Below are 17,654 nucleotides of genomic sequence, written 5' to 3'. Positions count from 1 at the left end.
GATGGTTGTTGTAGGAGAGAAAGGGACTGGCCCCAGTTACACAGTCAGCTTATGGGGCTCAAATGGTCTTGAATTTGAGCCTTCCTAGTCCTACCTAGTCCAACACTTTGACTGCTTTAGTTCATACAACCAAAAACTACTCAGAAAATGCTGAGTGAGTATTATGTCGTTATGTTGGTGATTCCTAAGACCACTTGGTCTTGTCCGTGTTGAGCCTGAGCTTGTTGACTCCCATCCAGACCCACACCTCATTCAGGCACTGGCACATCACATCTACTGCTTCACTGAACTGACATGGGATGGAGATATATAGCTGGGTATCATTAGCATATTTCTGAAACCTTACTCCATGTTGTGGAGTGATCTCATCTAGAGGTTTCATGTAGATGTTAAATAGTAGGGGAGAGAGGACCAAGCTTTGAAGTACCCCACAAATGAGGGGTCAAGGGGTCAACCTCTGCCCTCCCACCAACACTGACTGCAATTGGCCTTGGGCTCTGCAATTGCCAAAACACCTTTGTCACAGATCACAACTCCTGTTTTCCCTTTTGCCACAAACCTGTTGGGGAGAGTAATTCACAAATCATTCTAAAACAAGTGAGCCTTGGAGCTTTTAACAGTCATTGATCTGTTTACATTTGTCTTTTGAAAGTCATGGCCCAAGAATTGGGATCATTCCTCAGGCTACTTCAAATGCAGGGGAAGACAATTCAATTCCTGCAAAGAAGGGAGTTTGAAACAGCTTTGTTCTCTTATGTGTCTTTTTCTTCCTTTTGACTGTGCCAACAAGTGGATGTCTATGCCAGTGTTTCCCAACCTTGGCAACTTGAAGATATTTGGACTTCAACTCCCAGAATTCCCCAGCCAGCATTCGCTGGCTGGGGAACTCTGGGAATTGAAGTCCAAATACCTTCAAGTTGCCAAGGTTTGGGAAACACTGGTCTATGCTATGCATATTATGCTTTTTTTTTCTTGAAAAGAGGAGCTTCTCAAGTGGCAGGACAGAGATGGACTGAAGAGTTTACCCACAGTGTCTGCTGCTGAAATAGCTGTGGGAATAGGCGCTTAACCTCTGTTCAGCTGGCTTCAGTTTGAGTTCTTGCAAAATGCACATTAATATATGAGAGAGGATCTTCATTCTCAAGGGTGAAAGGGAAGGTTTCACCATGCAGCATGATCACTGTGCAATCCCTCCTGGATAAGAGAACAACCTGTTGTCCTTTTAATCTAGCGTTACTCTCTAGAGACAGATCAATGATTGCGTTTACGTTAGCAGGGCATGAAGAGTAAAGTAAAGGAGACCAAGAGGGCTCTTTTAAAGCTTCTGTTTTTTAGATCTTTTTCAGCCTTTGCTCCCTTTATTTATTTTTACAAAAAAAAAATCCTTTTGCATAAAAGTCCCAAAACAAGTGCGTTTCAGCTACCTTCTGCCTTAAAAGGCTATTACGTTCATGAGATTTGACAGTAAGATATTTTTCTGTCCCCAGAGGAACATTTGTCAGCTACTATTTCTCAAGAAACACTCTGTATAAACTTGTTTAATTTCCTGCATAAAATGAATGTTTTCAAGGGGATATCTCACTGACTTTCCTTGCTGATAGTTTGATTCATAGTCTGGCAAAACGTCAGAGATGAGAATATGGTTTCAGATAACAAGAGCAGGGAACAAGCGATTTTTACCTCCCTTATTACCTTGGATTTCTAAGGCCCTTGAAAATGATTACAAGGACTTTTAGCACCTGAAACCACTAGTAAACTTGAATGCTTAATTCAAGTGAAAAGCGATTAGTATGTTTTCATACAATAAGCACTTGCGTTGTCGTTTTAACTTAATTTGTTTCATATATTTTTAATCCGTCTAGACCCAGAAGATGGGGGGGAAAATATGTGAATCCAAATACAATTTTTTTTCTCACTTGAATTAAGCGTTCAAGCTTACCAGTGTTTTCAGGGGCTAAAAGTCCTTGTAACCATTTCCAAGGGCCTTAAAAATCCAAGGTAATAAGGAAGGCAATAGCTTGTTCCCTGCTCTTGTTATCCGAAACCACTTTGGGAAGGCAAATGGTTATATATGAAATTGGGCTTTTTTGTAATCTCTTTCTTTGTTTGTTTTTTCCTGTACACTATTTTTTTTGGAAGAGTTTCCAATCCTCTGTAGCATATTTGGGGATAAGTGCATAGAAAAAAGAGAAGGGAGAACTATGTTCTCCTAATGTCAGTTTCCCAGGTAGACCAGACAGAAACATGACCAGACAAACCAATTCCAGTTTATTGTAAGGTTACATTAACAGAATCTTGAAAGTGTGAAAGTACAAAACTCCTGTCCTCCAACGCTTGTTGTCTCTTTTTACATACTGATAAGTCAGGGCAGATCCTTTCTAAGTTTCTTTCTGTGTACATTATGCAGCTGCAGGCTCTCTCGCCCTTTTATCTGATCATCTCTTTCCTGTCTTCCAAGGTCATTCCTATATATACCATTGCACCTGGCAGAACTTTTTCCATCAGCAAATGGGGTCCATGTTGAATTACAGTCTCTTGAGATTTCAAATGAATAAGGTCACAAAAAATATTTTAGATACAGCAGGTAAACATTTGTGAAAACAATATTACAAGTGCAATATTACAATAATTGCAGCTAGTACAGGGGTCCCCAACCACCGGGCCGCGGACCAGTACCGGGCCGCGGGGCATGTTGCACCGGTCCGTGGAGTCAGCAGCTGCCGGCCCTCATGCCGCCACCCCCTCCCTCCAGCGCTTCGCCTCCCGCCGGGCAAGAGGCCTCGGGAGGCAGGTTCTGCCGGCCACAGGACGATGGACGGGACAGAGGGGTGGGAAGGACCGAGAGGCTCAAGCCTCTTTTGGCTTCTGCCGTGGGGCGCTTTTGCGTTTTTGGCTGGGGGGAGGCAGGAGGGCCAGCCTGACCCCCTCTCTCCAGCGCTTAGCCTCCCACTGGGCAAGAGGGCTTGGGAGGCAGGTTCTGCCGGCCACAGGGCAATGGCGGGAAAGAGGGGCGGGGAGGACCAGCACCCCCATGCTTAATCCCGCCCCCAACCACACCCCTTTCCGCCCCCACTGGGCCATAGAAAAATTGTCTTGCTGAAACTGGTCCCTGGTGGAAAAAACGTTGGGGACCACTGAGCTAGTAGATGCAATAAAATAACAAAAGTAATTCAGTAGTTACATGCTAACCTATAACTGTTTTTTCTGTACTTGACCTGTTGCTGTTTTTGAAATCAGTGCTGGAGTGATAGAAAGCGATCACATCTGTTAGTATCTTTGTTCTTCTCCCATGGCATTTGGATGTGTTCACGGTGGTAAAGCTTTCACCCCTGCTTGCTTTGTTTGTAGAAGATGCTGTATCAAAGCGGGAAAGCTGTTTTTAGTCAAACCATGAAAAGATGAAAGCGTATTGCTAAAATTTCAAGATGAAGTACAGTTAGAATGAAGAGATGGACGTACAGCATACAGAAGAATGTAGGATTTGATTTATATGAGTATGGTGCAGGAGAACTAGGATCTGAGTCAAAGAAGTGGTAATAGGCATCTGGAAGGTTGGCAAAGAGAAATGCAAAGGGGAACACAAAATTGAAAGGTGGATCGGTCAGGGCCAAGTGGAGAATTAATAAAGTATAGAGCAACCTTCCCCAGACTTTGGCATGAAAGCTGACTGGATAACTGTGGGCCTGTCCCTCTCTTTCAGCTCAACCCACCTCGCAGGTTTGTTGCAATGAGGAAAATAGATGGCCGAAGGAGTATTGAGTGTATTCACCATCTTCCGTTATTTATGAAAAATAATGGGAAGAATAAATGAATGAACCTAACCTAACGGAGCCTTCTCTGTGGCGGCCCCGGCCCTCTGGAACCAACTCCCCCCGGAGATTAAAACTGCCCCCACCCTCCCTGTCTTTCGTAAATTACTCAAGACTCACTTATGCCGCCAGGCATGGGGGAGTTAAGATATTCCTTCCCCCTAGGCCATTACAAGTTATGCATGGTATGTTTGTGTGTATGTTTGGTTTTATAATAAGGGTTTTTAGTTGTTTTATTAATTGGATTGTTACATGCTGTTTTTATCATTGTTGTTAGCTGCCCCGAGTCTGCGGAGAGGGGCGGCATACTAATCCAATAAATAAATAAATAAACGAATGAATGAATAAATGAATAAACAAACAAACAAACAAACACCCTTCAGTCACATCAGGCCTAACCCAGAGGTAAACAAGTTGGATCCCTCAAACCTGTTTTATGTATGTTCGTCCATCGTGTTTGAAGACCTTAACATCTAACAGTTTGTTGACATCTAACAGCCTGTTTTATGTATCCTCATCCTAAAACAATTTATCTATGTTTGCAACACCAGAACTGCAGTGTACCTCCTGAAGCAGCTTGCTTGCCAAAATACTCTTAAGAACTGTGATTCACACCTCCTTCTCTAGGCCTCTATTACTTGCATCAACAAGACACAATTAATAATATTTTCCTTTTCACAATGATTCTACAGTTACGGGTTAAATGAACAAAGAAACGTCAAAATTACAGCCCTGAATTTCCTGCCTAATTGTTCCTGTTCAGCAAATAGCAGTCTGTTGTGGCTATTTAAGCACTGGTGCAGAAGAAAAGTGGACACACTCCATTCACAGAAATGAAACCGGTGGGAAGGTGCCCTGTCAGAAAGTAGGCTGAATAGCGAACCAAATGAAGAGTTGAATTGAAGAGCTGAAATAACAAGCTCTTTTTCTGTTCTTGTTTTATGCTGCTAGACAGAACAAAGTGCTAAACTGTGAGCAGCAATTTTCAGTTACTCCAGTTCTGGACACTATTACAATTGTAGGGTCGCTTTGGAGGAAAGGCATCGTTCTCTTCTGTTTGCAGGGATGCAATCTACCAGTATTAATCTTTCATAATACCCTCATCCATCAGAACAAGTACAGTGGTACCTCATCTTACGAACGCCTCTTCTAACGAACTTTTCGAGATACGAACCTGGTGTTTAAGATTTTTTTGCCTTTTCTTCCGAACTATTTTCACCTTACGACCCAAGCCGCTGCTGCTGGGATGAAGGGGTTTCTTTCCCCCCCCTTTTTTGAAGAAAGAAAAGGGAGGGGCGGCTTGGAGGGGGAAAGACTTTGCATTAACAAAAATAGGAGAACAGCGTGCTTGCAGAGGCACTGAAAGGGTGTCTTTTGAAGAAAGAAAAGGGAGGGGTGGCTTGGAGGGGGAAAGACTTTGCATTAACAAAAGTAGGAGAACAGCGTGCTTGCAGAGGCACTGAAAGGGTGTCTTTTGAAGAAAAAAGGGAGGGGCGGCTTGGAGAGGGAAAGACTTTGCATTAACAAAAGTAGGAGAACAGCGTGCTTGCAGAGGCACTGAAAGGGTATCTTTTGAAGAAAGAAAAGGGAGGGGCGGCTTGGAGGGGGAAAGACTTTGCAGAGAACAGCATGCTTGCAGAGGCACTGGAAGGGTGTCTTTTGAAGAAAGAAAAGGGAGGGGTGCCCCCCTTGCCTTTCTTCCTTCCCACTCACCCTTTAGCCTAGCCTTGCTTCTTCCACCCGCCCCCTTTAGCTGCTCCTCCCTGCCCTCTGTTCGCCTCCCTTCTAAAGTTTGGGATTTTCCTGAAGGATTTGCACGCATTATTTGCTTTTACATTGATTCCTATGGGAAACATTGTTTCGTCTTATGAACTTTTCACCTTACGAACCTCCTCCTGGAACCAATTAAGTTCGTATCATGAGGTACCACTGTAGTTTGACTGTTGATCCCTCAGTCTCATTTCTCAAGTCTCACCACGTTCCTTGTGCCCGTCTTTGACATAATAATGCTGATCCGGAATGGACCGGTATCTTGCACCTTCTGATAGGATTTATTTCATTATTTATGCCCGCCAGCACACAGATAATTCTAGCTCGACTTTATGGTTAGTCATAGATAAGAGTATAATCAGTATTTTCACAAAGATCTTTTTTTTTTTGCTTAAACGTGGATGTTCTTCAGTTTAGTCAAACTCTGTGTTTCATTCCATATTTTGTCAGGGTAGTCCAGGTTCTGTGTCAACCTATATTGTACTGCAAGTATAAAATGAATGTCAGAAATAAGTTTATTTCTTGAGGTAATATTACAATGCAAGAAAATGGTTTGTAACCATAGTAAAGGCTGATGTAAGCCATAATCAGTATGTAATGATGGGTGTGCTAGTTGTGCTGCAACCTGATTGGCTGTAACCTATAATTAAGGAGTAATACAGCCGGGGTGGTGCAGCAGGTAGAGTGCTGTACTGCAGGCCACTGAAGCTGACTGTAGATCTGTGGGTCAGCGGTTCAAATCTCATCACTGGCTCCAAGTTGACTCAGCCTTCCATCCTTCCGAGGTGGGTAAAATGAGGACCCGGATTGTGGGGGCAATATGCTGGCTCTGTTAAAAAAAAGTGCTATTGCTAACATGTTGTAAGCTGCCCTGAGTCTAAGGAGAAGGGTGGCATAAAAATCGAATAAATAAATAAAAATAAATAAAAACACCCTTGCATGGGTGTGGTTTGTTATAGTGGTTGGTGGTTTGTGAGTTGGTGGTTTAGTGCTTAGTGCTTTGTGCTTTGTGGGTGGTTGCAGTGGTGAATGTAATAGTAGTGTATGATAGTATTGTGATAGTTTATTTAGAGAAACATTTTGCTAAGAAGAAAAGTAAAATATATTTTTACAAGAAAGCCTGCTGCAATGTTTTTCATTGAAGACTTCAATTAGGTATAGCTGTGAAATGTGGCTAGCTGGTGGGGTTACCTTCCACATGCTCAAAAACTCTCCCCAACAATGAACAATTAACCCTTGGTTAATTGGAATACTTTTTGGCACTGTAATAAATATTGTGATGTTAAATTGCAAGGTTTTTACATATGAACTAGAAATCAAGAAAGAGATATAGAAGTAAACGTTATTTTTTAAACAACCAGTTATTATTATTTGATCATTATTTGAGCTGGGGCGGCTCAGTAGAATGCAGTACTATTGCAGGCTACATCTGCTGACTGAGTTCAGTAGTTCGATTCTCACCGGCTCAAGATTGACTCAGCCTTCCATCCTTCTGAGGTCGGTAAAATGAGGCTCCAGATTGTTGGGGGCAATGTGCTGACTCTGTGAACTGCTTAGAGAGGGCTGTAAAGTGGTATATAAGTACTATGTGCTATTGATGTTTGATTAAGCCTCTTTTCCTTCTTTCCCTTTTTGTTCTATAGGTGCCACAAAGAGAGTTCAACATTGCTTGGGACACTGTACAGCGTGTCAAACACCTTGTAGCAAACCTGCTTGGTCTAGTAAGTTTCTTAATCATTACAGTTATCAAGGCAAGTGAGGCACTTTTAAAAGCAAAATTTTGCTGATTGGTTATTTGTTCTTTCATAATCACCCACTTAAAGCTTAATAAATAATCTGCAAAGGCCAGGGCTGACAACTCAGTCTGCTGTCTTGAAGCTCTTAATTATGATCCCTTCTTCCTGATTGAAGTCATTTCTGTGTGTATTTCTTTGAACTCCCTTTGAACAAAGCCTGTCCTCATAATGGCGTCTGTAATCTACAGTGGTGCTGTCCTTTTCATGTGATTACAAGTCATCTTCATAATACAGGGAGAAAGCTAAAGGGTAGAAGTTGAGCGTGTGTACTTAGCAATTTCATTCCTTAAAGTGCTGAAATAGAAATGGATAAAAAACAAAAGGAAAAAGAGGGGTGGGGTGTGAGTAGCTCTGCAGTGTGTTTAGTATAGTAGACATTTAATGGAATTTTCCAGTAGAAAAGTTGTTGGTTTTTTTCAGTTCATCAAAATCATCAAAAGTATAATGCTGTCATTAGTCTTTCTCCCCAAAGCTATTTCACTAAGGACATTTTCTTCTTTCATTAGTGTTTGGGATGATGTCATTCATTGACCTTTGTCAATATGATTTCCCAAGCAATAAATCAATGGGACATACAGTATTATTGTAAAATATTTAAACTATGTGAAAAATACATCTAATGGTAGAATTCTCCTTCAGGCACTGGTGACTTAATATTTTATTTTTATTTATCTTTCATTTGACTTAAAAATGCATATATGGATTGTAGTGCTTTTCAATCTGAATTTCTTAGTATGCTTTTCTCTTATTATCCCTCTATATAAAGGATGGAGCATTTTTGTCTGACCATATATTGAGGAATAAAACTCTAGTCTAGAACATTTATATCTTCAGAACGATCTTGAAGTGGAGGAAATTGTAAAGAAATCCAATTTAGCATCATAATCATATAAATCCTTCCATATTAATTTAGGATTTGGGAAATATATGAATGCATGCAGGGCCATAAATATATGAAGTTTTACATAGGATATATTTGTTTCCATTTTATTAGTCCTTATATTTTGCTGAGTTATGATACATAACTTAGCATACATACCTATTATATATACTGCTCCAAAAAATAAAGGGAACACTCAAATAGCACATCCTATATCTGAATGAATGAAATATTCTCACTGAATATTTCATTTGCACAACTATTCCATTTGCACAACAGCAAGTGAAATTGACTGTCAATCAGTGTTGCTTCCTAAGTAGACAGTGTGATTTCACAGAAGTTTGATTTACTTGAAGTTATATTCTGTTTTTAAAGTACAGTATTCCCTTTATTTTTTTCAGCAGTGTAGTTACTTCTTTGGGATTAGCAATGTTATGCAAAGTCCAGAAATGAGTAAGAGAATGGTATATGACATTGATGGCAGGGTGTCACAAATAGCATGTGGAACCATGTTGGTGGGCACGTGAGCTCAGGTCTGGAAGATTTGGAAGTTGGAAAACGGGCCATTTCTGGCTTCCAGAGGGCCTCTGGGGGTGGGAAAGGCCATTTTCACCCTTTCTGGGCTCCTAGAAAGGCTCTGAAGCCTGGGGAGAGCAAAAAAATGGGACTCCCAGTCCAACCGGAAGTCAGCAAATGGGTGGTTTTTGGCCTCCAGGTGGAGTGGGGAAGGCTGTTTTCACCCTCTCCAGGCTCCTAGAAAGAGTCTGAAGCCTGGGGAGAGCAAAAAAATGGGACTCCCAGTCCAACCGGAAGTCAGCAAATGGGTGGTTTTGGCCTCCAGGTGGAGTGGGGAAGGCTGTTTTCACCCTCTCCAGGCTCCTAGAAAGAGTCTGAAGCCTGGGGAGAGCAAAAAAATGGGACTTCCAGTCCAACCGGAAGTCAGCAAATGGGTGGTTTTTGGCCTCCAGGTGGAGTGGGGAAGGCTGTTTTCACCCTCTCCAGGCTCCTAGAAAGGCTCTGAAGCCTGGGGAGAGCAAAAAAATGGGACTCCCAGTCCAACCGGAAGTCAGCAAATGGGTGGTTTTTGGCCTCCAGGTGGAGTGGGGAAGGCTGTTTTCACCCTCTCCAGGCTCCTAGAAAGGCTCTGAAGCCTGGGGAGAGCAAAAAAATGGGACTTCCAGTCCAACCGGAAGTCAGCAAATGGGTGGTTTTTGGCCTCCAGGTGGAGTGGGGAAGGCTGTTTTCACCCTCTCCAGGCTCCTAGAAAGGCTCTGAAGCCTGGGGAGAGCAAAAAAATGGGACTCCCAGTCCAACCGGAAGTCAGCAAATGGGTGGTTTTTGGCCTCCAGGTGGAGTGGGGAAGGCTGTTTTCACCCTCTCCAGGCTCCTAGAAAGAGTCTGAAGCCTGGGGAGAGCAAAAAAATGGGACTTCCAGTCCAACCGGAAGTCAGCAAATGGGTGGTTTTTGGCCTCCAGGTGGAGTGGGGAAGGCTGTTTTCACCCTCTCCAGGCTCCTAGAAAGAGTCTGAAGCCTGGGGAGAGCAAAAAAATGGGACTTCCAGTCCAACCGGAAGTCAGCAAATGGGTGGTTTTTGGCCTCCAGGTGGAGTGGGGAAGGCTGTTTTCACCCTCTCCAGGCTCCTAGAAAGGCTCTGAAGCCTGGGGAGAGCAAAAAAATGGGACTCCCAGTCCAACCGGAAGTCAGCAAATGGGTGGTTTTTGGCCTCCAGGTGGAGTGGGGAAGGCTGTTCTCCGTACTGAAGGAGCGGGTCCAGCAGTCACATGGGTTGCTCATGTCCAATCCGGTGGAACTGAGCCTAGTATTAAAAAAGCTTGCCGGATCCGCCCCTTCCCCAGAATTCGCTCAGTTCGCATATCCTGCGGTTGTATTGTGAATGCTCGTTCAACATTCTAACACCTTCCCTTCGACCTTTCCTTCAAAAAAAGTAGTAAGATTTATTGTCTTTATTCAATTACTTGCACTATTTGCGCCAGCCGTTTTTAAAAGGAAAAAAATAAAAAGCGGCTAGGCTTTTTTACTTGGGAGAAGTTGCGGTTTCGTTTTCCCCCGGCGGTTTTGCCGGTTACGATTCCTGCGGCCGCTTGTGGATTCTTCTAATCCCTTGGCCTGGAGGTCCTGGTGCAAGTATTTATTATTGGATTATTGCTTAATTATTGTATAAAAATATATTTAAGGGCTTATAAAATACCTCCTGCGGAGTGGGACGCCTTTAGTCTCCTGGACTTAGTCGATCGCTTTTCCCCTTAAGAAATTCTACGAAGCGATTTTTTGGCGCGAAGGCCTTCGCGCCCTTTCTTAAAATATCTAGGCCTCTCGTGTTGGCCTTCTGCCAGCCGCGTAGGCCTCAGTCCACCGCGTGGATCCGGGAGCGGGCCTTGGGGGTCCCAGGCTAAATTCTCCACCGGCCTAGCCTCCAACCAGAGTGCCTTGGTTTTACTTAATTGCAAAGTTTAGGGAGGCTGGCCCCGCTGGATTTGGGGGCACGAACTCTGGGTTTGCCCAGATTGTCCTCACGTTTCAGCAGCTTCGAGGCCTCGAAGCAGGATCCATTCCTCTTGGGAAGTCCTTGAAATCTTCTCCTTATAATTTAATTATTGGCTCAGCCTTGTCTTCTGTTAATTGTCAGACTATGGCTACCTTTCCCAAGAGAGGCACAACTAAAGGTCCCAGAGAGGCCAGGCCTACAGGCGATGAGATTACTAGTATCCCCCAGGCCTCTTCCTCCTCTTCTCCAGGGGCCCGCCCCTCGACCAAGGTCACCAGGGCCGAGAAGAGAAGGGACCTAGCCCTACAAAAGATTCATGATAAATCAGCAAAACGTTTGAAAGTGCAGGCCCAAGTAATCAGTAGTCAAGACCCACCAGAGGCCTCTAGTCTGCCTCCTTCTGGGGTCCCTGTGTTATCTCTGGATGAGCCAAACCTAGACAGACCCCAACCTAACCTATGGGGCATAGGTCCAGAGGAACCAGATATTATGGAAGATTCCCCCCAGCCAGGATCCTCCCAGGCCTTTAGGGATTCTTCTGCCATTTCTGCTGATATTTCCAGTTTACCTCCTGAGTTCCAATCTATTTTTGCTGTGTTGTCCAAAGCCATTGATGCCAAACTCTCCTCCATCAATGAGCTTCCTTTACCTCTTCCTCCTTCTCGTTCCTCCCGCCCCTTGGGTTCTTCCCCAGCGGTCAGAGCTCCTATTCAGGATGACTCAGAGTCCTCCCAAGATGAATATGAGGATGTAGAGGAGGATGAAGACCCTTTCCAGGGCTTATCTGAGGACGAGGAATCCCAAATAAAGGTCCCTCCTCCCATTACTATTTTCCCTTCTCAACTATTCAAATCTCTCCTCCTCAAAGCTAGAATTTCTACGGGATTAGCGGCCCAGGAGAAACAAGCCTCCACTTCCACTGATCCCCCGGAGGAGAATTTACCTTACTTCACAGAGGAACAGGAGGATAACGAGGTAATCCCTATGCCTAAATTATTTAAAGATGCCTTACTTAAACAGTGGGATTTTCCAGCCTCTGGCCTTAATCCCTCTACCAAGGACAGAAAGTTGTATAAACTCTCCTCTTCCTATGAAGAGCTTCTATCTTTTCCCAAACCAGATGAACCTGTCAAAATTCTTCACTCGGCAGCGGCTGTGCCAGGCGAGGCGGAGGAAGTCCTCCGTCCAGAGGACAAGCGCATCGAGCAAATGCTCAAAAGAGGTTTCTCCGCTGATTCCTGGGCCATTAAAAGTTCTGCAGCAGCCTCCTTCTTCTCCAGAGCCATGCTGCTGTGGCTTCGCCAACTTCAACAGCACATTCCTCCAGATGACTTGAGAGGTCAACAAGACTTCAACAAGGTCTTTGCAGCTGCCCAGTATGTGGCTGATGCCACCTTACAATCTACTAGATTTTCTGCTAAGTCTATTGCAGCCTCTACAACGGCAAGAAGACTCCTATGGATTCGCCCTTGGCAAGCGGGAGTTCGCCAAAAGTGGCAGTTATCCCAGGGCCCCTTAAAGCGCAACCTTCTCTTCGGTGATCTTCTGGATCCTCTCCTCACGGAGACCACAGACAAGAAGAAGGTTTTGGGCCCAACCACAAAAAAGGTTACTAAAACGCAGTCCTTTCGTCGCCCAGGGCGCCAGCAAGATCAAGCGGCTTCCTATCAGAGATCTCCAGGTCAGTATTCCCCCCGCTTTCGTTCCCAAGGTAGGAACTCCAGGGGTAGGGGTTTTCGTTTCCAAAGGGGAGCTGCCTCTAACAGGGCTTCAAAAAAACCTAGATGGTAACCTTTCCTCCATTCCCATAGGGGGTCGCCTAGCTCATTTCGCTGCAAATTGGCGTCTCACCTCCAAGGACCCTTGGGTCATTGACACTGTTCAATCAGGCCTTCTTTTAGAATTTATTTCTCCTCCCCCTAAACGTTTTATTTCCTGCCCTTCGCCCAGGTCATCCTCAGATTGTAACCGTATGGAGGAGGCCATTTCTCATCTATTGTCCATTAGAGCCATTCAGCCGGTCCCTTCCGGTCAGAAGGGCCTAGGTTTTTACTCCATCCTATTTATGGTTCCAAAGTCCTCCGGAGGTTGGAGAGCCATTTTGGATTTAAAGAAACTAAACCTATTCATCAAATATAGGAAGTTTAAAATGCACTCCTTGTCTTCTATTTTGGCCGCCATTCACTCGGGAGATTTCATGGTCTCCTTAGACCTCACTGAGGCCTACCTTCACATTCCTATAGCCAAATGCCACAGAAAATTTTTACGTTTTTCCTTTCAAGGCAGGCATTTCCAGTATAGGGCGATGCCATTTGGCCTTTCCTCGGCCCCTCGGGTCTTCACAAAGCTCTTGGGGTCCCTGGCGGCCTATATCCGGGCGTCTCCCATCCACATTTTATGTTATCTTGATGATATTTTAATTCATGGGAACTCCCTAGAGAGAGTGAAATCAGACCTTTCTGTCACCATGTCAGTCCTTCAGGACCATGGGTTTTCCATCAACTTTGAAAAAAGTCACCTCCAACCTTCCACTTCCATTCCTCACCTGGGAGCCATTATTGATTCAAAATCTTCCCAGGTTTTTCTCTCTCCCGAGAGGAAACTCAGTATAGTGGAGTTAATTTCTAACATTTTATCTAATCCTTCAGTATCCATAGTTACTCTATCTTCTCTTTTGGGGAAGATGGTGTCATGCATAGGCATCATTCCCTGGGCTCGCCTTCATGCTAGGGAACTCCAGTGGCTTCTGTTGCCTTTTCAGAGATCGGGGCACAGCAACTCAAATCGACGCATTGTCATCCCACTGAGTGTTCGCAGATCCTTCAAGTGGTGGAAGTCTCCGGCCATGGACAGAGGATCCCCGTTCAGGTGCCCGGATCAATTTGTCATCACCACAGATGCCAGTCTATCGGGATGGGGCGCCCACGCCCAGGGGATGATAGCCCAGGGCACGTGGTCCCCGGAGGAAGCTTCCAGGCCAATAAATTGGCTAGAGTTAAGAGCCGTCTCCCTGGCTCTGAAGCATTTCTCTCCTCGCATCCCCAACCGGCACGTTCTCATTCTCACCGACAACATTGCCACAAAAAGCCATATCTGCAGGCAAGGGGGCACGAGATCCAAGGCTCTCATGAGGGAGGCCCTCAAGCTGGGCCTTTGGGCGGAAAAACATCTCCAGTCGCTCCTAGCCGATCACATCTCGGGGAGTCTCAACATCCAGGCGGATTGGCTATCCCGAGCAACGATAGACCCAGGAGAGTGGAACCTCCATCAAGACCTGTTCCATCAAATCACCCTCAGATTCGGCCTACCAGTCCTGGATCTCTTCGCGACCAATGCGAACGCCCAACTCCCTCGCTTCTATTCCAGATTTCCATCCCCGGGAGCGGAAGCGATCAATGCCCTCCGGAGTCCATGGCCTCCAGGCCTACTCTATGCATTTCCTCCGATTCCAATCCTCCCGGACGTGATTCACAAGGTCCTCACCGAGAGGGCCCGAGTAATCTTAATCGCCCCTCATTGGCCCCGCCGGCCCTGGTTCGCAGATCTCCAACAGCTGTCCGTCCAGGACCCTTGGCGACTCCCCGTTTCGGGGGATATGCTGCGGCAGGGGGCCTCTTTCCATCCAGACCCGGAGTGGTTCCACCTCACCGCCTGGCTGTTATCAGGAGAGATTTAGAGCTGCGTGGGCATGACCCTGATTCAGTGGAGGTCATTCTAAAGGCCAGAAGGGGCTCGACCAACCGAATCTACGACCACACGTGGTCCAAGTTTCACCAGTGGTGTCTTCAGGAAGGTCTCTCCCCTCTGTGCATCCCCATACACAGAATTATTTCCTTCCTTATGCAAGGTTTCCATAAAGGACTCTCCACCAGCACCCTCCGGCGTCATCTGGCAGCCATTTCATCTGTCCTAGGGGGCCCCTGCAGACAGCCTCTCCGATCCTTCCCTGAAGTTCAGGAATTCCTCAAGGGCATAGCCAACCTCAGACCTTCCAAGGTCCACAGGTATCCATCCTGGGATTTGCCACGGGTTCTCCACTCCCTCACGCAGGCACCATACGAACCCCTAAAATCGGCGTCCCTCAGGTACCTATCCTTTAAGGTAGCTTTTCTGGTGGCTATTACCTCTGCCCGACGCATTTCGGAGCTGGCTGCCCTCTCAATCAGGCAGGACCTTTGCCAATTCCATCAGGACAAGGTAGTCTTGCGACTGGACCCCACCTTCTTACCCAAGGTCAGTTCCATGTTCCACAGATCTCAGGATATTGTCCTACCTTCCTTCTGCCTCCAACGAGACCATCCCTTGGCAATTAGATGGCACACCCTGGATCTCACCAGAGCGCTGAGAATATATATCCAACGCACAGGACCCTTTCGGAGGTCAGAAGCACTTTTTGTAGCCTATCATCCCAGAGTCATGGGGGCCAAAGTGTCTTCTACAGTAATAGGCCGTTGGATCAGAGGGACTATATCTAAGGCCTATGAGTCGGCCTCCCTCTCAGTTCCAAGGAACATCACTGCGCATTCCACCAGGAGCGCAGCCACCTCGGCCGCTTGGGCGACTCAAGCCCCGTTGGAGGAGGTCTGCAAAGCAGCCACTTGGGCCTCGCCAAATTCCTTCATCAGGCACTACAAAATTGATTCTTACGCTTCAGCGGACGCTGCCTTCGGCAGAAGGGTACTCCAATCCGTTATCTCACACGATAGCAAGCTAATCCCACCCTAGGGACCATCTATTGGGTATGTCCCATGTGACTGCTGGACCCGCTCCTTCAGTACGGAGAATAGGCGTTGATTGCTTACCTGAACGCCTCTTCTCGTACGGTGAGCGGGTACAGCAGTCACTTCCCGCCCTTGTATGTGTCTTCTTTACCTTTCTATCTCTTTCTTCCTCTAACAATGAGAGTTGAACACTACAGAGCTTCACAACTGAGCCTAGTCTATGGATTCGCGAATTCTGGGGAAGGGGCGGATCCGGCAAGCTTTTTTAATACTAGGCTCAGTTCCACCGGATTGGACATGAGCAACCCATGTGACTGCTGTACCCGCTCACCGTACGAGAAGAGGCGTTCAGGTAAGCAATCAACGCCTATTTTCACCCTCTCCAGGCTCCTAGAAAGAGTCTGAAGCCTGGGGAGAGCAAAAAAATGGGACTTCCAGTCCAACCGGAAGTCAGCAAATGGGTGGTTTTTGGCCTCCAGGTGGAGTGGGGAAGGCTGTTTTCACCCTCTCCAGGCTCCTAGAAAGAGTCTGAAGCCTGGGGAGAGCAAAAAAATGGGACTTCCAGTCCAACCGGAAGTCAGCAAATGGGTGGTTTTTGGCCTCCAGGTGGAGTGGGGAAGGCTGTTTTCACCCTCTCCAGGCTCCTAGAAAGGCTCTGAAGCCTGGGGAGAGCAAAAAAAGGGACTTCCAGTCCAACCGGAAGTCAGCAAATGGGTGGTTTTTGGCCTCCAGGTGGAGTGGGGAAGGCCATTTTCACCCTCTCCAGGCTCCTAGAAAAACTCTGAAGCCTGGGGAGAGCAAAAAAAGGGACTTCCAGTCCAACCAGAAGTCAGCAAATAGGTGGTTTTTAGCCTCCAGGTGGAGTGGGGAAGGCCGTTTTCACCCTCTCCAGGCTCCTAGAAAAACTCTGAAGCCTGGGGAGAGCAAAAAAAGGGACTTCCAGTCCAACCGGAAATCAGCAAATGGGTGGTTTTTGGCCTCCAGGTGGAGTGGGGAAGGCCGTTTTCACCCTCTCCAGGCTCCTAGAAAAACTCTGAAGCCTGGGGAGAGCAAAAAAAGGGACTTCCAGTCCAACCAGAAGTCAGCAAATAGGTGGTTTTTGGCCTCCAGGTGGAGTAGGGAAGGCCGTTTTCACCCTCCCCAAGCTCCCAGAAAAGCTCTGGAGTTTGGGGAGAGGAAAAAAAATGGGTCTTCCGGTCCATCCAGAAGTTGGCAAACAGGCCATTTTTTGTCTTCGGAGGGCCTCCGGGACGATCGGGAGGCCTGTTTTTGCCCTTCCCAGGTTCCTAGAAAAGCTCTGAAGCCTGGGGAGAGAGAAAAACGGGTGTGCCATTGCATGCTGGAAGCAGGGGCGGGGGTGTCACATGTGCATGGATAGGGGTATGGAATTATGGATGTGGGCAAACATGCGTGTGAACCCTCCAGGCTACACTCCCCTTTTGGCAGACGAACCAAAAAATGTTTGCCATCACTAGCGAACTATATGATAAGAAAAAGAAATATAGCTTTATCTAGTGTACACAGATAGCATTCAATGTGCCTTTACATTTCATTCTATCTTTGTAAATCACTTGGCTTTCCCTCTATGCATGCACTGCTTAATGTATTGCCCTTTGTTTGCATCTTTTATCTTCAGGAGTCCAACCACAACTTTCACTATCTCCCTCTTCCTCTCAACCTATTTACTCTCCTTCCATATATTTATTTGTAGTTCAGTCCTCATTCATTCTCTCTCTAGGTCAAAATCATCTCAGCGAGCTCCTTAATTGATCGGTCTCTTTGTATTCAGTCTGAATTCATTCATATAAATTTTGATTCTGTCTATTTTTGTTTTATCACAAACACTTAAATACGTTATTCGATGCATTTTTAATATTTCTCCTGATGTACACAAATCTCTACAGCAAGAAACCCACTCTTATACACAGCTGTTTTTGCTTCGTTTAACAAATATTAATTCCTCACAGCAAATGACATATACATACTCTTTGTTTAGTGAGTGAATTTTATTCCAATGTTCAGATCATTTAGCGAAATGGTTGCAAATGAATATGTGACAGCTTTACTTTTACTTTGGCAAATGTTGTAAAGTGCACGAAGTATGGTCATATATATGCTCATAGGTCAGAAAGTGATTTTTAAAAATTACTGCTGGTTACCATTATATTTGC

The 17,654-nt window shown here is 45.7% G+C and overlaps 1 protein-coding gene across 1 annotated transcript in view; it reads left to right on the top strand.

Annotated features, from left to right (window-relative positions):
- The window catches only part of TSPAN4 (tetraspanin 4), a 952,022-nt gene that overhangs the window by 219,970 nt on the left and 714,398 nt on the right, over positions 1-17,654 (top strand). The window contains exon 2 of the mRNA XM_070765236.1: positions 7,223-7,300. The gene's annotated coding sequence lies outside the window, so the exon portion shown is untranslated. The remainder of the gene's footprint in view (positions 1-7,222; positions 7,301-17,654) is intronic.

Source organism: Erythrolamprus reginae, chromosome 1 (assembly GCF_031021105.1).
Source record: "Erythrolamprus reginae isolate rEryReg1 chromosome 1, rEryReg1.hap1, whole genome shotgun sequence".
Taxonomy (NCBI): Eukaryota; Metazoa; Chordata; class Lepidosauria; order Squamata; family Dipsadidae; genus Erythrolamprus; species Erythrolamprus reginae.
This window is presented reverse-complemented; position numbering and strand designations above follow the sequence as displayed.